The 24,216-nt window shown below is 40.0% G+C and overlaps 1 protein-coding gene across 4 annotated transcripts in view; it reads right to left on the reverse strand.

Moving 5' to 3' along the window:
• LRP6 (LDL receptor related protein 6) overlaps window positions 1-24,216 on the reverse strand; it is a 120,038-nt gene that overhangs the window by 73,780 nt on the left and 22,042 nt on the right. Inside the window, exon 1 of one of the 4 annotated variants that reach the window (XM_014256066.2) lies at window positions 10,847-10,963. The exons of the other annotated variants lie outside the window; for them this stretch is intronic. The gene's annotated coding sequence lies outside the window, so the exon portion shown is untranslated. Of the gene's footprint in view, window positions 1-10,846; window positions 10,964-24,216 lie in introns of those variants that run through there. 4 annotated transcript variants of the gene reach the window in all.

Below are 24,216 nucleotides of genomic sequence, written 5' to 3' on the forward strand. Positions count from 1 at the left end.
ATGGCTGGTTCTGAACCACATGCTTTAAGCATTGCTACGTATACTGGATAAAACCAAACCAAGATTTCTTACACTGAAAACAAAGCCTTTTTTATTTCTCTCTTCTGCAAGGCATTTGTGTGTCTAGTAAATAACTGAATGACCCAGATGTGCTGAAAATGCTTGACAAGCAAGCACCAGTGAGCCCAGCTGTGCCTCTTTAGCTGTCTCCACCCTGACTCTCCATCCCCCATCCCTTGCACCTCAGGGAGGCTGGAGGATGAGCACAACTCCACAGGTGCTTGGATCTCAGCTACTGGATCTCAGCTATTTCACAGCTTCCCAGACCTTCAGCATCAAACCTAGACAGGGTCTCTGTGCCATGACAGGAACACAATGACGTGTGACAGGGACACCTCAATATGGCATCACTGCTCACATAGCAGGAACCTGTGCAGGAACAGGGGTCATTGTACATAAATCACTGCAGCCTCCACAGCTCACTTGTCAGGGATGCTAAAAGATTTGACTGACAAGTGGGCAAAAATCATGTGTAGAATTCCATGTGTAAATACACTATACACACCAGGAAAAGCTCTACTGAGACACAGATTTTCTAAGGCGTACAAATATTTTGTCCAGTACTCTCTACACTGGTTCCCTCAAGATGAAGATGTTGTCCTGGTGATAGTACTTTAATGCAAATGTCTGCATTTATCCTAGAACATTAGGCAGGATACTAATCAAGCAAAACTGTAACCATCATGGCAATGTGCAGATTTCCACTTTGGAGCTGGTTTTACTCTCCTACTAAGACTTTATCTAGCAGGAGAAATAAAATCATCACCAGACTTTCCCTTTTCTTGGAATCAATCTCTAAAATAGAGGATAAATGTAAACATTCCACTTTTGGAATTAAGAAAAGCTGTGATAAAGAGATCAAAAGGTCTTTGTCTCTAGCTCAGCATCAAGAATGAAGTATAAAACTAGAAAGAGGTTTTGTATATGGCATTCATAAATCCTGAAAATAATGCTTTAGAAAAGCCACTAAAAGTCTTTCATAAGAAATCAACAGACATTGATACATGATATTCTCATTTCATAACCAAAATGAAAAAACTCCGTATTCAAGCTAGTTACCATGGCCTCTGTTCTCAAGTATTCCAGATTAAAGAAAATGCTGGGCAATCCAACAAAACAGTTGAGAGATTGTTTTTAATTTTTACCCAGACATTTCTAAGGGTCTGTAGGAAGTAAGGTTTGACTTAGCTGTCAAACTATACACTGATGCACTGCAGTCTCATGCATATCGTTGTCCTTTTGGCCACAGATCCCCAGGAAAAACAGAAAGATGTTCATTAAAAAACAAGAAGCAGCTATTTTTTTTCTGAATGCTCAGAAGGGTGGAATTTTAATTGTTTGAGCAGGTGGAAAGGTCTCTTGAACTTGTAAATTAAGCTTTTCTATCTCCAGACGCAAAAGGTCTAATGACATGTCTTCCACAGTTAGGAAAGAAAAGCCATTTTTTGGTTTCTCCTAGAGCAAGCAGGACATAAAGCATGTCAAAACTTACCAGCATTTGAAAAACAGTATTTGAAACAATTTTCCCAGTTTAAACCCAAAAAAAGGAAAGGAATACAAGTTCCCCTCTCTGTTACCAATTAACACCATCCCTAGACCCCTGCTGACTGCAAGACAGAAGCAAGATCCAAATGTGCTTTGGAAGACTCCATCCATGAGTCATTCCCCTTGCACAGGAGCCATTCCAGATACAACACACCAGACCCTGCCAAGTTCAGATTGCAGGTAAGCCAACAGAAAACTAAGACATAGTTACTATGGACATGGACAAAATAAAAGAAATAAAAATAAAATAAAAGAAAATTCCTTGCCTTCCAACCTACCTTGGTTCTTCAGATTTAACATGAAAATAAAGGAAAGAAAAACAGCTGGCAGTTTTGACAGACTTTCAAAAAAACAAACACACGAACAAAAGTAGCACAAACCAGCAGCTGTGACAGTCTCTCAAGAGGCCAGGAAAGAAGCTGAGCCAGGAACATGTGATGGGTAACTCTGCCGGGCTGAGAAGTCTCACAGAGGTCTGCTCTGTCAATGCCTCCAGCATTGTCCAAGAGGAGCCCACATACACAGAGAAAGACACCTTCCAAACAGTTCTCTAAGAACCTGCCAAAAGGTGCAGATCTCTATGCACCTGTGAACTGAATGAGATTATGAAAGCTAATATAAAAGAATATTTAGACACATTAAAACTACAAGTGGGGAAAAGCAGTGAGAAAACTGTGGGATCACAGTTCTTCATCTTTACCAGACAAAAGTTACTTTCTTTGAAAAATGAAAAAATCTTTTTCTTTACAGAGACTTGCACTAATAATATAAACATTTGCACTGCACATATTTAATTTGTAAATAAGGATTTAGAATTCTGTAATTTCAAAGAGATTTGGGTTGAAACTAGACAAGTCAGCTGCTACAATAATTTTTCATTACTTGCTTTTTCAGCTCAGTCATAACCAAACTTGTTTCTTAAAAAAACCCAGGAGAATTATTCTCCATATCTCCCTATACATCCTGAATGTAGGAAGGGGAGAAAGATCTTTCCCTATACTAGCATCTTAAATTGAAACCCTAGAAACAAAAACACTTCTCCATGGCAAGAGAGCATAGTCATTTATGCCAGTGAATGAGGGCAGGAGAGACAAATTTGCTATTTGGCATCCTGGGCTGTTTCTCAGAAACAAAAATCTAGGCATACCCCATTGCTGTGCAAGGTTTGGAGTTATGAATTCCTCCATTCCAGGTACTCCACAGATACATCACCTACACCAAGCAAACAGAATGTACTGTTATAACTATCTCAGCAATCCTTAACGCAGAGTCAGCTTACAATGTGAAGTTTTTAACCAAGACCCACTAATTCAACTTTATTCTCTGATGCAATGGAAGTTTACTCTAAATTTGGGCCCATCAATATCCTGATGCAGTTCACCATAACATCAAGTGGGTACTGTGCTAAAACATGAAAAGGGCAGGATGGCACAGCCAGGAAGAAGAGAAGATTAGGTCAAAAAAACTATCAGAGATATAACCTGTCTACCATCAACTAAAACTGGGGAATAACACATTCAGTATAATGAGCTCTTTTTGCAACTTCGCTCTGTGATATTTCTTTTTTATCATTACAAGTCCTTCATCAGTAAAATATCCCATTGTTATTCAGCCCCTCTCTCAGTACACAGCTACCAACGGGATGATATTTATGTTCCTGATTCCTGACTCCTCCAAGAAACCCTATGGAAGTTTAATGTTCTGCCAAGTCATGCTGAATCGTACTCTCCATATCACATTTCAGGACTCTGCTAATTCTCTTTTCATCATTTTCATCCTATTGTTTGGTATGTAAATCAGGCTTACTTACATGCATCATTCTTACTTACAACCATCACTCCTAAGGCTTTTTTGAAAATTCAATTAATTCATGTCATCTAGAGGTTCAGTACATTTTCAGTACGGCTCCTTTCCCTGTGATTTATCAGTTTGTTGATACAGAAACCAACCTGATGCCACTTTGATCATCTACCAGAATCACTACATCACTTATTCTCCTGTAAGAAAGTGGCACACACCAATTAATCTTTTCACACCACAAAATTACATAAAATATGGCTTTCTTTTTAACCAAAAGCTACATGACATTCATTACAAAACAAACCACAAAAAAGAAGGTGAGAGGAAGAGGAGAGATTTCTCTATAGAGGGTAAGAAGGATGGAAATAAAGGGACACATTATAATTTATGCATAATGGGACAGGTTACATTATACAAGATTTGGTTAGAGACTTAATTCTGGAGATACAAACCTAGGCAGACTTGGCTTTTATTGAGAAGAAACTAAGTTTGCCCAGAGCATTTAGAAAGGTCCACAAAATGTGTTTTGAATACTGGCCAAAGGCTTCATACTCAGATGGAACAAACACCATTTTTATACTAAAAACATTATTATAAAATAACTGAGATGTTTGAGACTTCACTCAAGCTTTTTCTAGGTTAAATTTTGCTATAAAGTAAGAACGCTTCTACTTTTCAATTTCTACTGTAAACAGCTAAATATTAAGTACTTGGACTCAATTTTAATGGAAAAAGTGGCTATGCATTCTACAGCAACTATTATGAGCCTGGAATTCTGAAGTTAAAAATCAATTAAAACAGCTGTAAACACAGGTCATTAGCTTTTCTCCCTACAGGTTTCCTTCGTACGCTCTTCGAGTAAGAGCCATGATTAACCATACACTTACATACAAATTTCTTCCAGCACAGAGATACATCAAAAGTGGGAAAAATTCCAAACCCTCGCCCTTGTACAGGCCTCATTCACAAGACATCTTCTAACAAGGCACACAAAAAATGTCCACCAAATATTACACTAAGGGAAAAAACCCAAGTATGTTTTCAGTCACTCAAGTATAAAACTCACTCTAGTTTAAACCTTTCACTTCAAGCCTGGATTACTCAGCAGAAAAAAAGTGCTGATAATTTGCCATCAGCTCACAAAATTTTTGAAAATTATACTAAATGCTGTTAAAAGGTTTTTACAAAATACAGGCTGCTTACAAACAGAAAAATGTCCTTCCCTGTTTTCCTTACAGCACCTGCAGGCAGAAAAAAAAAAAAGGATCACATTTTGAGCAATTAAATTAGATAAAAGAGCAAGTTTTGAGACTCAGCTGCTTCTTGGGAGGGCAAGTGAGAAACGGATACTACAGAAATGATACCATGATATACTAAAAACCTTAGTGAGAGGAAGTCTACGTTCACTTAGCAACAATGTGGGGAATTACTGCATATATAAGTGGCCTCTAGAAATTGCCCATCTTATGTAAAATCTGATTTTCAACATCAGCAAAAACCCCAGTTTTCTTTGTGTGCGACTTTGATGCTGAGAGAAGCAGCCAGCAATATTTTGCATATTTAAAAAATGTTTCTTTCTTGCCCAATAACTACTTTACCTATAAAAGTGACCCTTCTGTTTGTAGCTGCTTTTGCCACTCAAGACTGCCACTTTTCCACCTCTCTCCTGCATCAATGTGAAGAGGTGATGCAGAAGGGCCCAAAAGCTTCTCTCCATACACCTACTCCTGGCTACCTTCCTCTGCTCTTACCCCACTCCAAATCCCTCCAAAGAGGTGAAAAAGATGTGTTGATGATACAACAGGATAAAAAAAATGAAGAGATGTGCAGAAAACCCCAAAACAGTGATGGTACCAAAGAAGCCCACCTAGGTCAAATCAATTATCTTGTTTTCAAACCATGCATACTTAACAAAATCTATCTAGTTCAAAGCTTTTCCTGAAGGAGATAGTAAATTCAGTAATTTTATACAAAAACTCGTTCACCTGTTTTAACAAAACAGTGTAATTGTTTTTGCATTTAACTTGCAAAGCTGTCACATTAAACAAAACACTATGTATAAAGTAAATTATATGCTAATACATGCATAATAAGCATAAGAATACAATAAAAATGAACAGGCATCTCAAAACCAAATAAACATATTTTCTATATCTAAATATATTGTGAATTTACTTTAAAGACTCTGTTAGGTATGAAAACCTTTCTAGTATACAGCTGTGGTATATTAGAAAGCTAGCCATCCCTCTTATTCATCTATAAAATGTTCCCAAGTTTTCCATGCAGGAATAGAAAATGGCAACTCTAAGCATGTGACTTAATCTCATGTAATGTCTGTTGCTGTGTTTTCACTCATTACAGCTCTTCTGTAAAAAAATGCAGAAAAAAAAGGCACAGAGAAAATAAAGAGTTCGGAAAATTAAACTTAAGCACAGCAAAATCCAATATGCATAGGTGGGGGAAAATTTCTTATTGCCCTGAACCAGTGGGAGAAATCTGCTTGCAGAAATTGAGGAGCACAGAAGGAGACCAGGCACTAACCAGGCATGTTTGAGTAGGCAGCAAGAGGGGAGTTCTAACAGTGTGTCTTCTACTGTGCTCCTTATAGGTCCTGTACACTTTAGACTTTTAAAGGAAAAAGAAAAAAATGACACCCACCAAGTTACAGTTTGCTTAAAAGAAAAAATAGTGCCTGCTACATTTGTCAGTTTAGTAATTTTGTGGGTACAGAGCACAATGATGGGTAATTCATTTTATAAGAATAACATACATTCACTGTAACTTACCCTTTGGAGCAGCCCATTGGAGACACCACCACTAGTGGTCACCATCAAAGGGGAAGGGGAACAGCCATCTTCCCACATTATGCAGGATTTAAGACAACAGAATCCAAGAAAAGGCATTTCTGCTTGTATGTGGATAGCCCATGTTGCAAATTGTTTTGTTAGTTTTCATTTTTCTCTACAGTGAAATTTATTGCTTCATTTAATGGGAATCTAACACATTCAGAAAGGCCCTGCAGAGAGACCTGGACAGATCAAAGGGCTGGGCAGTCACCAATCATCTCAAGTTCAGCAAGGGACAGTGCCAGATTCTGCATGAGGGATGGGGCAACCCTGGATGCACGGACAGACTGGGAATGAGAGGCTGGAAAGCAGTGCCAGGGAAAAGGACCTGGGGGTCCTGGTCAATGGCTGCAGTGCCCTGGAGCCAGGAGGGACATCCATGTCCTGCAGGCACCAGGCCCAGCCAAGCCAGGGAGGGGATTCTCCCATTCTGCTCTGGGCTGGGGCACCTCGCTGCAAATATTGTGTGAAGTTTTGGGTGCCACAATGTAAGAAAGACATTAAACTATTAAGAGAGTGCCCAAAGGAGGGCATGAAGATGCTGAAGGGCCTTGAGGGGAAGCCGTGTGAGGAGCAGCTGGGGACACTTGGTCTGTTCAGCTGGAGGAGACTGAGGGGAGACATGGCAGTCACAGCTTCTCCTGAGGGGAAGAGGAGCACTGAGGCACTGAGCTCTGCTCTCTGGGACCAGGAACAGGCCCCAAGGGAATGGCTGGAGCTGTGTCAGGGGAGGGTCAGACTGAACATCAGGGAAAGGTTCTTCCCCCAGAGGGTGTTGGGCACTGAACAGGCTCCCAGGAATGGACATGGCCACGAGGCTGCCAGAGCTCCAGGAGTGTTTGGACAGTGCTCTCAGGGATGCACAGGGTGGGATTGTTGGGGTGTCTGTGCAGGGCCAGGAGTAGGACTGGATGATCCTTGTGGATCTCTCCAACTCAGAATATTCTGTGATTCTGTGAAAAACCGGTGCTACTGACAATCTTGTGTTAAAAACATCTTAATACCATACCCCAGAACAACTGCACATCCATAGCAAGTGAGAGCTAAGCAGAAAAAATGCCAACTTAATGATTAGCAATTTAATTCACAGAGAAATTGCATTTCCCAATATCTAAACTTGTGTCGCATTCTGTAATCTTTATGCTAGCAAAGATCAACTGTTCTCCAAAGTACAACTGTATCCACCCAAGGGTGGGAATGCAACAGGGGAGGAGTTGGTGTCTGTTGCCACACTACTCCCTCCTGACCACTGACATACAATGGTGGGGTGCAGTCCTTTCTCTACTACAGAATTGCATTAGTGGGATGACTGTGGAAGGATACAAACTGTCTAATTTCTCATTCCTCAAACCATAATTTATTATTGCTCTCCCACTTTCCCCACTATATCTCTGTTACACAGCAGATATTTTAGCACTTGGTGTAACACTGTTCCTCTCCACTATAAATTAGTTGTTTCTCAAGCTGACTGACCACTGCACCTATTTGCCACCAATCCAAGTTCACCAAGCAACCATGATTTACTCTCTGGGAAGCAGTACAGCATTGGTATTGTTTTATTGAAGAGGATTAAGCACTTGTACTCCAAAACTCTTACAGTCACAGTCTTCAGAGTGAAAAGGATTGGAACCAAAAGACAGCTTCAGTGCCAGCATTGAGCATGACTGTAGAAAGTTTGAGATTTGTGACCAAACCATGTACCATAACTTATGGGTTTTGCTGTATATTATTTCTGTCCCAATGTGAAGTATGGTTAATACATCTGTGTTCTGGGTTTTCCTTTAAGCTTACATCTTTCATGGAAATGTGTAACATGCTCATACAACCCAACTCCTCAAAGTTTTGCATCAGCCAGTGCTTGTAGAAAAACATAAATAAAATTCCACATGATGTATGCATATGTATGGATGTTCTCCTCAGGAGCTGAGTTTATGTCCACCAGTGATCAAATCAAATTGAATCTCAAGTGCAACAATCTCTGAAAACTGACTGCATACACTTCCAAAAAAATTGTCTTATTCCCTACGTTTAATTTACTCCTTTCATATCAGGTCCCCTTTTAGTCTGTCCATTTCGTGGTCTGTTTCAGATAATACTTTCCTTTGTTAAAAGTCATGAACAGTAATCCCTTCACAGTTGTTGTCCAATTTTACCAAAGGCTTTAATCTGCTTTATTGACAATTACTCTTTAATTACTCTTCTCTGAACTGAATTGTAATAAAATGGATCTCCAGTTCTGTAACTGAACAAAAAAACCTCAAAAACCCAAACAAATCAACAAACAACCCAGTTTGGGATGACCACTGAGGACAAAAATATCTTTGGAAAACTAATTACATGAAGCAATTCAAAGAGAGTAATTCTAATACTATATGGAAGTGGTGACAACAGTAAGAATTTCCCCCAAGCGTGTAAGAAATAGATGGTTAATTTATTCAAAAGAGACTTAACCCTTTATAACCTTGCTCCTCTTCTGTTCCATGGACTGCTGTGAGCTTCCAGGATAGGTTGGTTTTGCAGGGTTAACAGAAGAGGCAGAGGACCAACCCCTTTTAGATAACAAATGGCACAGGGACCTGTGACACAGCCAGGTGACCAGACACTCGGGACTGACAGCCCCCAGGCTTTCCTGCTCTTAGACTGTGAGGGTATAAAAGGCCAAGGCTTCCTTTGTCCAGGGCCTCAGAGCCACCCAGCTCCAGCTGTTATTTTGTTATGTAGCTATTACACCAAGATAAAATTATTTAAAGGATCAACATGTGTGACACTGCTATGGGAAACCTGGTCTGTCTGGGTGAGTGTGGGGTGTGCAGCTGCTGGAAGGAGGTTGGGTCCTGGCCCAGGTGGTGCAAGAACAACTGCCAGAGTGGTCCTGGATGGTCCAACATGGAACTTCCCTCAACACCTGCCACTAAGAACTTGATAGAATTATGCGAATTGTATAAAAGGGATGGCTAGACCAGAAAATATATACTCTATTTCTTGATAGTGGAAAAAAATGCATATTTAACTTAACTTTACTAATTAAAAATCCAAGAAAACAGGCACTGCAGCTTTTCCACAGCATGAGGAAAGAAAATTGACTTACCAATAGCAGTAGATACCTCCTAAAAGCTTCTTCTAATCAACTCCCTTCCCACACCAGTAACAATGCCAACTCCTAAGTCACAACTCACAAATTTGAAGAAAGGGGGTGGGGGTATCAAGGTACTTTTCCCACCTCAAGTCTAATTGACTCATTTCTACAAGATCAGCTGAGTAAGCTGATGTAACTACTTGCTTGAGGAAGGGCTTTTCCAGTGCAGTAAAAATTCATTCTGTAAACAAGCCCTTTTCTAGGATAGTATTCAATACCATGCTCTGTACTCAGGGAAGCTAAGCAGCTGAAATTCCAAGTAATACATAAAATTACAGGGTGGTACATACTGATGACTTTATTATCCCCTTAAGATTTTCTGTATAAAAATCTCTACTCGGAGCTCTTCAGTGCTCCTCTACACTGGGCTGTGATGACTAAAAGAAGATTTTCCAAAGCAAATTCAGACCTATCAGTGCCTAACAACCATAAGGATTCCTATAGAAAGGGGGATGGAGAGACTCCCCAACCTCTCTAGACAATTTGTTCAGTGCTCAGTCACTGCCCAGGGAAGAAGTTCAACCTCATGTCCAGGTGGAACCTCCTGGGTATCAGTCCCTGCCCATTCCTCTGGTGCCATTGCTGGGCCCCACAGAGCAGAGCCTGATCCCTGCTCTGAGCCCTCCCTGCTCACAGGGACACCCAGGGCTGAGGGCCCCTCCCAGCTGGGACTCCTCTCGAGGCTGGACAGTCCCAGCTCCCTCAGCCTTTCCTTGTCAGGGAGATGCTCCAGATCCTTCATCTCTGCAGCCTCTGCTGGCCCCGCTCCAGATGTGCCTCACAGGGCTGAGCAGAGGGGCAGCATCACTCCCTGACCTGCTGGCACTGCTCTTCCTGATGCAGCCCAGGGTTCCAGTGGCCCTCTTGTCCCCCAGAGCACTGCTAGCTCAGGGACATCTTGACCCCCAGGTCCTTCCCCACAGAGCTGCTCTCCAGCAGATCAGCCCCCAGCCTGTACAAGTGCTCAGGGTTGCTCCTGCCCAGGTGCACGACCTGCATTTTCTCTTGTTGAATGTCAGATGGTTCCTCTCTGCCCATCTCTCCAAACTGTGTCCCTCTGAAGGGCTGCACAGCCCTTGGGGCTATTGGCTGCTCCTCCCGCATTGTACCATCAGTGAACTGCTGAGGTGGCATCAACCCCTCATACGATCCCTGATGAACAAGTTAAACAACACTGAGCCCAGAACAGAGCCCTAGAGGACACCACTAGTGATAGGCCTCCAACTAAACCCAAGGCCACTGATCACAACCCTCTGGGATCTGCCACTCAGCCAGTTTTCAGTCCACCTTACTGTCCACTCATCCAGCCCACACTTCTTCAGTTTGAGTGAGGATGTCATGAAAGACAGTATCAAAAGTCTTGCTGAAATCAAGGCAGACAATATACACTGCTCCACAACTACCATCCAAGTAGTTGTTTAACTATAGAAGGCAATCAGGTTGGTTAAACATTACTTACTTTTAGTGAACCCATGCTGACTGCTCCTGATCACCTTATCTTCCATGTGGACAGAGGTGGTCTCCAGAATGAGGCACTCCATCACCTTTCCAGGGATCGAGGTGAAGCTGACTGGTCAAAAGTTCCTAGGGCCCTTCTTCTTGCCCATTTTGAAGACCGGAATGACATCTGCTTTCTTGCAGTCCTCCAGCACTTCTTCTGATCTCCATGACCTGTCCAAGGCGATCATGAGTGACTTCATGGTGGTGTCCCACCAGCTCTCTCAGCACTCATGGATGCATCCTATCAGGATCCATGAACTTGTACATTCAGGTTTAAGTGTTACCTGACCCAATCCTCCTTAACCAAGGAAAGGTCTTCTTCCTGACATTCCTTTACCTTGGTCTCCTGGGTCAGGGATCCCAGAGGGCTGGTCTTACTGGTGAGGACTGATGCAAAGGCAGTATTCAATAAATCTGCCTCTTCTGCGTCCTCTATTACCAGGACCCCACCTTCACCTATTAATGGGCTCACATTATCCTTCATTTTCCTTTTGTTATTGGTGTATTTGAAAAAGTGCTTCTAGTTATCCTTAACATCCTCGGCCAGATTTAATTCTAGATGCGCCTTAGCCTTTCTAGTCTCATTCCTATTTATCCTGACCACCACTCTATGTTCACTCCAAGTGACCTGGCCTTGCTCCCATCTCCTGTGAACTTTTTGCCTATACATGAACAATGACAGGAGCTCTTTATTCATCCATAGAGGTTCTCATACCCTCAGACTGACTTCTTTCTTTCTCATTGGGATGCATCATTCTTGAACCTGAAGGAAATGAGCCTTAAACATTTACCAACTCTCTTGGAACCTCTTCACTGCAGGGCCTGCTTCCATGAGATTCTTCCAAGAATATCCTTAAAGAGGCTTAAATTAGGTCACCTCATAATCTTGCTTACCATCCTGCTACCTCTTTATTTAACACTGAACTCTACAATGTCACGGTCACTACAGCCAAGGCTGCCCTCGGCCTTCACATCGCCAGCAAGGCCTTCCATGTTGGTTAGTATGAGGTCAAGGAACACACATTCCTTGTGGGATCCTCTCACTGACAGGAGGCTATCCTCAAGGCTTCCCAAGAGCCTCCTGGACTGTTTGTGCTTTGCTGTGTAGCTTATGCAATAGATGCCAGGGTAGTTAAAAGTACCCAACAAGAACCAGGGACTGTGACTTTCAGACTGCTTCTAGTTGCCTCATCCACTTCCCTCCTCCTGACTGGGCAGCCTGCGGCACACAGTCACAACGGTGTCACCCTTACTAGTCTGTCCTTTTGTCACAGCCCACAAGCTCTCAACTCATTCATCCTCCTCACCAAGACACAGCTCCACACATTCCAAGTGCTGCCTCACCACTGCTCCTTCCCAGTCTGTCTCTCCCAAACAGTGTGTAGCCCTTCACATCAACATTCCAGTCTCAGGAGCTATCCCACCACATCCCTGTAACTGCAATGAGACCAAAGCCTTGGGGCTGCACATACATCTCCAGTTCCTCCTGTTTGTCTAAGAAGCACCGGTTTCTTGAACAGGAATAAGAAATCAAGATGACCCTTTTGTTCAGTCTTTTACATCATGTTAAGAAAGTCACATTTATGGTGTTTGCTTTATTGTAGGGGCATTTTAGTTTTTCAATTCAATTGTTAAACTATAGCCATTTCTCAAAACAAGAACATACATTTTTTTTCTCCATCATTTTTACAGTCCATAGTAACTGCGCTCAGCAAAGTTGGCATTGAAACAAATAGTTATTAATTCTAAATAATCACAGAGTTCTCTGAGGGTGTCATTAATCACAAGGTCCAATTTTAAAACCCAATTTCAAAGGGTGAGCTCACCAGCTAGGCTCCTCAAACAAAAAGTGGAAAGAAATAACCTTTTGCAGAGGTTACAGTACTGCTCTGACTGAACCCAAGGAGAAAGCCACCTTGCTCCAGTGACTGTAAAGTAAGTTGAGGTGGCCAGCTGACCTCAGGTAGTTGGGTACCTAAGTATGGCAAGAGAGTATCTCCCCTCAAAGACAGCTTTCTGGCTGTCAAACAGAAAGAAATAGGATTTGTGCCTTTCTTGAGGTCCCAGATAACAGTGAAAGAAATAAGGCTTGCTCGGTTTGGCAAGAATTGAACTTTTGTTTCTATCCTAATGAGAGGTTACTATGTGGGGTTTTTTTTGTTCATTTCAAAGGCAAAGAGTCATCACTCCAAACTGATGTCACTGAGGCAGTTATACCTGGACTAAGTAAAGTCACCAGCTTCTGTATTTGAGCAGGGCCATCATCTCCTCTGTAGGTAACTCATTCTAAAGAGATATGAAACTTCTGTCAAAACAGAGACTAGGGATTTTTTTTTCAACACAAAGTCCAAGCAAACTTTTCCTAGGTCATTTAAACAAAGTTCACACAAAGAGGCTGTTACAAAACATGGTAACAGAGATCTATGTATTGATTTAGTGCATCTCATGCAATGAACATGATGTTAACTCATGTTGACTAATGGGAAAAACCTCTGAAAACAAACAGAAAAAGCCCCCTGTTCTCTGTGAACAAAGGAATGAAGAAAACTTGATCATCTAGAAAAAGCCACATCAAGCTAGATTTCTTGAAGTTTAAAGAAAACAAAGGTACTGAATGAAGCATGTCCAGCAGGTGCAGCACTTGGAGCAGGGTCTGCCCCATGTGGCTGCCCTTTTATACAAACATGCAGGATACCACTGAGCTGGGAGGCCACTGGGAGATGAAGCTGGGGCCCAGCTTGACCAAAATTGAGCAACAAGTTGCAAAGGTCAAATTGGGTGTGACACATACCTGCAGTATTCACACATGCATCACATTTTAGCTACTAATGATGCTTTTATCCCTGTTTTTAGGCTACTGTCAGCTCCTGGATCCATCAGGTTTTTGTATGCATATGCTCAGCATTAGTTTAACATAACCCAATCTCATACACTTAAAAATCTGTGAACACTGCTTTTATCATCTACACAAACCTCAGATGCATAAATCTGTAACCTCAGAGGAGCTAATTAAGAGTACCAGAAAGTTGTGCAGCAACCCTTTCCTTTGCATTCTTGCATGTGACCCAAGGTCAGGAGTGAAAATTGCCATCACTAACAACTTTTGTCTTTTAATAACATTGGCAGAGGTAGCAAGAGGTTCTAGATATCCATGCATGAAATATGTGGAAAGCTAGACAACCAGCAGAGTTCTTGATGAAACTTCTTGGACAGAGCAACATTAGTTCTTGTAGTTGCTCTCATGGGAATGACTTGCTGCTCTTTGGTTCAGCCCTCCACAGGCAGCACTAATCTGTGGCCAGACTGTTTTTGAGCTGTGCATATTTAAGACAAAATTATCAGAGAAAACAGGTATTAGTTTGCAGAATAACCTGTCACAAAATATGCCACCCTACCACAGTAGTATCCAATCCCCATACCACTAAGCATCTCAAACAATTAGTTAACAGTTGTTCTGACAAGATTGTGGTGATACATGAGGCCCATGAGCTATTTATCTTGGCATTACAGTGATGCTACTTCTTTTCTGTTCTCCCAATCCCACCTGCAGAAGCAAGAATGCATCCTGTGCAAGAAGCTGATGGTGCAAGAACATCTACCAAATGATAAAAAGGGTCTGTTAATAACTGTGTATATTTCCTCTTTTGTATCTGCTCATATATTTAAAGACCATACAACTTTCATAAAGTAAGCTGCTTAGTGCTGAGACAAAAGACGAACAAATCACTGGTGAATTAGAAGGCTGCTTCTAATTTAATGACATTGCTTTTGACAAGTAATAAAGAAAGATGTTTCTGCATTTCATAGTGTGGACTTTAATAAGTCAGCAAGAAAATCAGACCATTACGTAGGGATGCCATATAACTAGAAAAATGTCTTAAAGTCTCTATTAACCTTAGAGAAAAGCCACCAGTGAGCAAAAATTAGAAAACTGATATCACAGCTTAGTACCTATTAAAAATTATTGCCTATGAGAACAGCAAGCAGATACAATAGCATTCCTGTATGTCAAACAGATTGTACAATGGAAGTATACAGGTCAATAAGAACACAAAGCTAAAACTTCTCACAAGGGGAAGAGGCTCTGTCTCTCTTCAGCTGGTCATTTTCTGTCTCATGAAAAAAAGATCTCAAACTTATATTTTTATCACCCTCTTGCCTTCTAGGGTCTACAAGACAGGTATTAAAATGGTAAGCCTGACAAGCCTTGATCCCATCTTCCATCTAAGCAATACACAGTGTAGGACAAACCACACAGCCAGAATGAGGAAGAGCTGACAAAGGAATGAGGACTGGGGCTGTGGAAAGGGCAGTATGTTTTTTTTAGAAGTAGGCATTTCACTGTCATATAAGCCTTGCTTAGTTATCACTACAGTGGAACAGCATGTGACAATAACATTTAAAACTGAAAGATCTCTGTGGATAGAAACGCCTAAGAACAGCAAGATCCCAATGCTGCCACAGCTAAAAATCCTCAGCCACCTTACCAGCTACCTAGCGTGGAATAACTGGAACAGAACAGGAAACTCAAGGCTCCAACCATGTGCCCCAGGTTGTCAGCCTTATGGAAAGCTGTCAAAACAAATGCTTCCACCAAAAATGTCAATTTTGATGAAACAGCATTTCAACTAAAATGGTCAGATAATTCTACACGAGCTTCAGCTAACTGAATCCTTTAACGAAAGTGTTAGCTCTTACTTCACCATTTGATGCAGTTTATGATTTATCTCTTCAAATTAAGAAGACAGGTCAGCATCTCTGTTCCTTTATGTACATTTCAACAGCACATTATCGCCATGTTTTTTACAGTCAGAAGGACTCAGCAATGGCAAATAATGCTTTTATCACAAACATTCCTAGATTCCATCTCAGAATCTCCCAAAGTGTTCCCAAAAGTGTTTACACTGATTCTAGGTATTGAAACATATTTTTATTTCTGCCTTTCTAATTCATCTAAACTGTTTGACAAGCAGTGCTGTTAGAATGAATATATAACAGCACAGCTGCTGCTCCACACATTTTAAAACAATCACAAAAGGCTGGCATAGCTTCGGCCCAGGCCTATCTCATTCAGGCAGAGAGAATCTCAGTGCCTCTTCCAGCAGGAATCTGCAAGAGTGGGAAACAGGAAAAAGAAAATCAGAGAACCACATTGTGTTCACAAACCACCTAAATAACATCAAATGTCTTGAAAAAGAAAGTTAAGTCAGAAACTGATTTGCTCAGGATTTGTCATTAAAACGAACACCAAAACCACAATACACCACACAAAGAAGAAGCAGAAATAAAATCCTCAGTTATCCACCTCTTGAAAAATGTTGTAGTTCAGAGTACTGGCTCAGTGATACACAAATCACTCACTCCACTCAGCTATAGTGATAAGGCAGACTGTGCCACTGCTAAAACTATTGTCTTTCCAGACATGTTACACCACTAAATAAGTGATGCTTTTGTAAAGTTACATGCTTGTAACTATTGCCATTTCATGGCGTATAGTCTTCAACTTAATCTGTACCTAAACATTCCTTATCTAAAAATTAAATTCTTAAGTTCAAATGATGTAATGCTACCAAATACAGTTATTATTTTCTACACACTGACTTACTTGTGTAAATCAGCTGGTAGAATTTTCAGAATGATTATGCTGTCTGGATGCCTGATACTTTATATCATGGCCCACTCTGCTGCTAATCACAAGAGCTGAGCATTCATTATACCAAGAGTTACACACAGAAACCTTCCTTTGAGACATTATCTATTTATCTATGCAAGTGATTTGACAGCTTTTAACTTTAAATTAACTAGCATCTCACACTCAACTAAAATATTCAGTTGCTAGGTTTCCTGACTTCATTTGCCAGGTTATATTTAGACTTCTACAACACAAAAATCTCACAGCCCATGCCCTTTTGGGTGACAAACCATCAGTTAAATGCTTGCTTAAGCAATTGTCTATTTAAGGCTTTGTGCTGTGCTGTGATTTTTAAGCTATCGTTGATACAAAATCACTACCCACCAACTCAGAACCAAGTGCATGTGGCAACAGATGTCTTCAAATGGACCCTGTTTCCAGCCCTGCAACCATTTCCATGTGTTGGTGTACACATTACTCACTCATTCAACAAACCACACAGTTAAGTGTTTCTATGCAAAAAAAGAACCTACACATAAAAACAAAAGCGCTCACCTAAGTCTCTGTTAACAGCACTCCCAGTACAGTATGTTTACCCCACTCACAGCCACCTTGGCAATGGTCATGGATTTTATTACTGAAAATACACAGCGTTAACATCAAAATACTGATTCAATTTAATGGTACTTTTCTTCTGCGAGCAACAAAAGTTTGTTTGTGGGATCATTCAGCTTACTTTTGTTCACACATTTTGCCCATTCTTGTGCTTCTAAAGAGATAAATAAAAGAACTGCTTCTCTAAACAAATTCATCCAATGCACTCTGGAACATGTCAAGAGTAACACAGACAAAACACTACAATGCAGAGTAAAGGCTGAAAGAGCAGAGGAAACTCTTAAAAGGTCACTGGCAGAAAAAAAAAGAAAAAAAGGCTTGCTTCCTCTTATGATACATGAAAGCAAGCCTACTTCTCACAAGAGGAATATTAGTAAAACACTTTAGGGTCGCAAAGAAGTGGTAAAAAGGAGAAAAAACAGAGCTTGGTGTTCATGTATATTTGTGAAAAATACTTTATCAGGTCACTTTGTCTTCACTACTAGTTAATTCTATTTAAGGTAAAACCTATCTTCCCACTCCATTTTCATACCTCCCCACTTGTTAACATGGTGATAGACACAAATTCAGCCAAACTTGTGCAAAAGAGACCAGGACTAAAATAAAACACTGAAAGAACCAATTGAACTCCTCCACTACTAAACTGCAGTCATACCCTCACTGAAGGGCAACTCTGTCCCAAACCAGAATGCTGTCCATGCCCACTACTGTTTTCAAAATCACCAGCTGACAACAGAGAATTTCAGTTTTTGAAAACAACTTAAAGCACCTTGAATCACAAAGAGGGTACCAAATCTATCCATAAAAATCTCAAGGAAAAATAAGACACTCTGAAATAAAACTGGGCATGGCCATTCTTGTCAACAGTTCCTATTGCTGAAATATTGAATAAGGTGCTGTAATCAAATTAACTATACAACAGTGTCGCTCTATTAGGAACGGCTGGGATTGAGCAACACAGACTCTCATGGAGTCGGTTAGGAGAATATCTTGTAGTTTATTACTTCAGCTCTGTTTTATAGACCGATACGTGGAAAGTACAGAAAGGAAACTCTCATTGGTCAGCAAACCACTACACTACCATCATTGGTCAGTGGTGCACACTACCCCCTGACTTTCTCCTGCAAAGAAAACAAGGGACAGACAAACAGCACCTGGCAAGGCTGTTTTCTGTCTCTGAGGATTGTTTTGAATACTCCCATGAATTTCTCAGGCTAGCTTCTCAGGCAGGACTGAGAGCTATGTGGCCTGTAATTTCTACAGGCTCTCTGTTTCAGAGTTAGACACAGAGTCCACACAACAGGGCATGTGAATTGCATAACTCAGTCTACAAGTGTCTAGGTGGAGACTGCACCAGGCCTAAAATTACCACTTAAGTTACATGATTTCTCATCAGGCATGGAAACACAATTACGTTAAAATTGTGTTGTCTTCAGTTATGCAACACAGGCTAATTCTAGGTGAAATAAAACTATTTAAGGTCAGAAGGTTTATGTATATGGTTTGCCCAGGAATTTTTGTTGACTCTGGATATACCAATCAATAAATCAATATCAATCACATCCCATCATGATTTTGGAGCATTAAGCTCTATTTTTTTTACATCCTTAAAACTTCAGTTAGTGACACAAAGAAAACTCCCAACTATGTCTGTGAAGATTAGTACACAGCTCTCAAAAGTTTTGAGAAAACAGATGCCAGTGACTTTGTAATTCCAGAGGGACAGACTGAAATGAAGAAACAAGTCATGTAATATCTTCAAAGTCAGACATAAAAAGGCTAATTGTTCCCATAGATTTTTCTTATTGTTTCTAAAAAAAGGATCCAGAACTTTTCCATCATAAAAACATTAGTCAAGCTTCACTCAACATACATTTGATAAGCTTTCTCTTACATTCATGTGAACTTCTTGACCATGCTCACACCAAAGGAAACCTACCTAGAAGCAGCAGAACGTCATGAAAATGGAAAGTTTCATGGTTCACAAGAACCAAATATTTGCCAGGAAGATACATGTGCAAAAGAAAAAGGTAGCCTTTTGCTATAACAAATTTTAAAGAAATTCAAGCATAAAATTAACCACATACTTGTTTCTCACTATATAGTGTGGACATTTTTCAAATTCTCAGCTGAACTCTACTACATTAACCAATTTTGGCACCCACAAAGGGGAGAACTGTCATCACTTACACTGTTTTAAATGGGATTTTGGTCTGTCTTTATTCAACAGAAAAAATACATAGATTAAGCTTAATTATATCCTTTATCATCTCAAGGGGAAAACTCTTGAAGTTCATATTCAGCAGTTCATGAAAATAAGTTTTATACGGTATCTAGGGTCCTGCACTAAGAAAACAATCATTTAAGTCTGGACACTGGAATCCCACAAACTTTTTGCACAAAACCAGAGTTCTCTACCTAAACACATGGTCAACAATGCAATGGCAAACTAATGATTAATACTGTGATTTTATCTGTCCAAGCTGCATGGTCTGCCAGAACAAGCCAACCTGAAAAACCAGACAGCTGACAGGACAGATTCTAAGGAGCATCTTAAGTATACTTTGGAAAGCAGAACTTGAGAAAGAAAAGCACTTAAAAGCCACAACCACAAACGATATACCCAATGCTTACATTACACAAATTCCCTTCCAAAGCTGACGGTAAAGCATACTTTGAAAGTCGGAAAAGTGGATGGTGTATGTGGTGGGGGCAAATCAAGGGGAGAGAAGGAAACAAGAATGGCACAATTAGATGATCATGGTAAATGTTTTCGAAAAAAAGTCCCATCTTCCTCCACCTCAAAACCCACATATTTGCTTCTAATTAGGTTGTTTAAATGCAGAAATTTCACTGAGTAACCCTATTTTCAAAATACTACTGACTTTTCCATTAGCATAATTTCATTTTTTTTAAAGTATATTTACTTAATAAATTTAGTTTATAGATAACTGGCTCTGTAGATTCTTTCACTGGTACAAAACTTCTTTTTCCTAGTTAAGCAGGTAGTTGTAAATTTAGGAATGACAATCCCAAATCAAATTTAGTCCTGGAAATCAGCAGTTGAAGTATCATGTCAAGTCACTCATGAGTTTAAGATTAGACATGCAGTACTAAAGGCAAGGTTTAAGCATCAAGTAACTCCTATAGAGGACTTTCCACTTGATTTCAGAAGTGTTCTCATCAAGCCTGTTTAATTGTTCAGGGTTACTGTCTTTTATTTTGTCTTTATTACCTTAAATACAGGACTTCTGCTAGTCTATAAAGAGCTGCCAGGCAGCATTTTCCAATATGACAAATTTTACTTCTGATCTTCATAAACTTAGTTTTAGAGTATCTTAAGGAGTTTCACTCTCCTCCATCATCCAAAGATCCTGATAACTGCTCCAAACCCTTAGCTCTAGGAACACGGAGTGTGTGGTAAAACAAGCAGCAAGAAGGATGCCTGTGAAGGCCTCCAGATAAAAGTCCAAAGGCTTTGTAGACTCAAATACCTACACCCAAACCAAGCTGTTCTACAGCTACATTCCATTTTTAATGGGTTGGGTTCTGTAACACATTTCAGGCACTTCTTATTCATAGATCATTTGGTATATGTACTGCTAAAATTATACTGGTGAACTCTACAGATAAAATATTCAGCAGTTGTTTGCAGAGGGCCAGGCTTTGCAAGCAGGAGAATAACAAAAAAATTTTAACAGGAGCCAGAGCTCAAAAATCTAAAACCTCCCACCGTGTTGTGTAATGTGCCGGTTGTAGGTGGGGAGATGAAAACTCCACAACTTGTGCTCCAGGTGCTCATGAGACAGACAGCCTCATTTATTATTCAGAACTCCTGGGCTAGACAGCCACTGGATGAGATCTCTCTCCCTGTCCAGCTTCCTGGCCAGTGCTGTGCTTACTTCTCAGCTTGGATGGGGCTGGCCAAATTTGATTTGTGTTATGGTCAGATCTACTTTGTCTAGTCTAGGCCAGCTGTACTGTGACAATACTGTGACACTGTTGCACAGATGGCCCTTTGACATCTGGAATCCTATTAATACTGGAGAAAAGATGAAGACTATCTCTTAATGGATGACCATAAAGCCTACCAAAACACAAAAATTACCAAGCCTTTCTTCCAGCCACTGCTTGACTCTATTGCAGGTGTGTCCTGATGGACATTTGAAATTGCTGACACATTGAAGTCCTCCATATTCTGAATTTTCCTTTTTTAACTTTCATAAGCTAATTATCTGTGTGTGATCAGTTGATAGTAGCCATTTTATTCTGAAGGGGGATACAGAGAAGACAGGACTTGCAACAATAGGGCCACAGTTTTATGAGAATCTGCCCCAGAGATAGGGAAACTTGTGACTGGAAGCAAGGAGAACCTGCTTATATTTCATGGCTATCAGCAAGGTTGCCCTTTGTCTACTTAAATAGTGGGTAAAATGTTCTGGTTATAAAAGCTGATGAAAGATCACTATTTTTAATTACATTAAAACAAATACATTTATATTAAGGACTCAGTTTTTCAAGTCTCATTTGCCTCAGTTTAGGAACTCAATTTTCCAAGTCTCATTTATTTAAATAGAAGAACAATTTTATGCAAGGAGATAATTCTTCTCAAGTTAAGTAACAAATTTCTGTCAAACCTCAAGAACACATTGTCCTTTCATGCTTTCATAGTATCCATCATTTAAATCCAAATTTGGTTTTGTAGTTATAAAATGTTGATTAGGACTATATAATTTATTTAATGCTAAATCTTTTAGTGGTTATGAGCAGCAATCAGACCTTTACTAAAACAAAACTCTGGTTACAGTATTGACTAGTTGGCCAAGCCATCCTATGCCTGCCAGCTCAGCACTGAAGGCTGGCTTGGACACTACATTCAGCGATCCTTCTGCTCAGTCAAGAGACTGTCTTTACACATGTGTAGAGAGAAGGCAACAGAAATGCTCAGTCAGAACCTCCAGCTACCACTGCTGGCCACAATAAAGCACATTATAAAATACTGATTAAAACAGCATGTCACCCTATTGCAATAAAACAACAAATTGTTTAATCAGGAAGGCACGGTAAAATTACAGCACAACCTGTACTTTTTATACAGCTAACAGAGCATTTGTGTAGCAGCTCATGATCAGGTGAAGCACCATTTTAGTAACATAAGCAGGGACAATAAAACCAGACAGCTCTGCACTGTTAACTGCTCAAGCTCCATCACATTTCAAGTGTTTACAGTAAGAAATAGGCAGGTTTTGTTTTACACATCTGAAAGTTCTTCCAGGATGTTCTTACAATTCCTCTACTTTATAAATCATATATTCCTCTTGAGTAATTTCCCTCCCTCACTTAATTTTTATGCCAGGCTAACCAGGGTTATAACCAGATCTAAACATGTCCTTCACAGAAACAAATTTTTTAGCATATACAAGAAAAATGCATGCTGAAAAATCATAGAAATATCTAAATAGTATCTTTTAGTACAAGAGTGAGTTTGTCAGAATTTAACCTGAAGTGTAGACCATAAGGCACGGTTTTATTCTATGACAAACACCTTGTTTATAATAAGAATCTGTTTCTACTTGAGAATTAAAGACATTTATATGCTTCACTACAATACACAGCAAAAGAATCACACAAGCTTAATTTGCAAGACACTTTTCTTGAATTTTAAGGGAATTTTTAAACAATGGGCTAGAGCAGAGATCTTACTTATCCTCTGAATAAGAAAAATAAGTTTCATACTTAACTCAGATTTATTTAGGAAAAAGCTCTTAGCTTTAATAGTGCTCTTAGCTGCATAATTTCCTATCTTTAGTACTTCTTGCTTGAAGTGACAGAGAAAACTTAATACAACTAATACTTTATGCTGAAACATGAAATTAAGATGTAAAAGTGAGAAATGACCCGGTTCCCATGAGAAATGAAAATGAGAAATGAAAATGTAAAGTATGTGTTAAACAACCCTGGGGAAAGAAAGGAGGCTGTGGAGGAGGGTGTAAGAGAGAGGCCCAGAGTGCTGACTTTTTTTTTTTTTCTTTTTTTTTTTTCTTTTTTTTTTATGGAGAGTGGTATTAGAAGGATTCTAATTAAACCATTAAGGTCCAGAAAATGTGTTACTATTCTTTATATTTCTACTCATCAGTTCAAGGGGGAAAGAAGGGTTCCATATTTATGGGCACTTGAGGTTTGCTGTTTGTGTTTGGTTTTTTGGTTGGGGTTTTTTGGGGGGTGGGATGGAGATGTTTTGTCAGTTTCTTTGGATTTTAGGTTTTAAGGTACAACACAATTAGACTGTTTCACTGTTTCAAGTATGCGATACAATTAACTAGACACAGACACCACAAACACATATTACATATACAGTCTCACCCACACATATGCATATAAAGTACATGGTTTAAAATCTAGAGCAATACCATGGAACATCATCACTGGCCCATCTGAAGTGACTCTGCTCCCACTGACAAGGCTCAGGTTTTTCCTATTACTTTCCTTTATTATAGAACACCCACAACTGGGCCAGATATTTTGAAAGCAACCTGGAAGGGGGGAATCCACTATGAAAGAAGCAGACTAACTAGAAACTCACAACTTAGGCTACAGTTATACAACAAAGAGTTAAAAGGAGTAATTTCTTTCTCCAAGTGTCAAGCAGTAATCCAAAGCACTAACTTTTGCTTTGCTCAGCTCATTTTCAGGACACATATACACAGATTCTAAAATCATAAAATAGTACTGGTTCAGATATAGGCTCAACTAACAGCCCTGACACTGTGATGTGAGCCAAGTCTAATTTGCTCCTGTGTCCCAGGGTCACTGAACAAGTTCTCAAAATGCTTATTTAGGTATTTTATTAGGCCACCTTAACATTTGTCCCTGGTATGTCCTCCTTTCTCACTGGCTGCACTGTAAAAGCCGCATCTGCTAAATGTCCTCCATACAATGTATTATCCTGTGACATTTTATCTGACCATTCTACAAAGATGTCGGAACTGAAACACATTCATTCTCCACAGGAATAGACTTATTTTTTTCCAGGAATGCAGCCAAAAATGGTTTTTCTGTAGACTTTTTTCTTATTAATCATG

This window comes from Pseudopodoces humilis, chromosome 5 (genome assembly GCF_049639895.1).
Source record: "Pseudopodoces humilis isolate 2021_Gansu_Grassland_sample_001 chromosome 5, ASM4963989v1, whole genome shotgun sequence".
NCBI classification, from domain to species: domain Eukaryota; kingdom Metazoa; phylum Chordata; class Aves; order Passeriformes; family Paridae; genus Pseudopodoces; species Pseudopodoces humilis.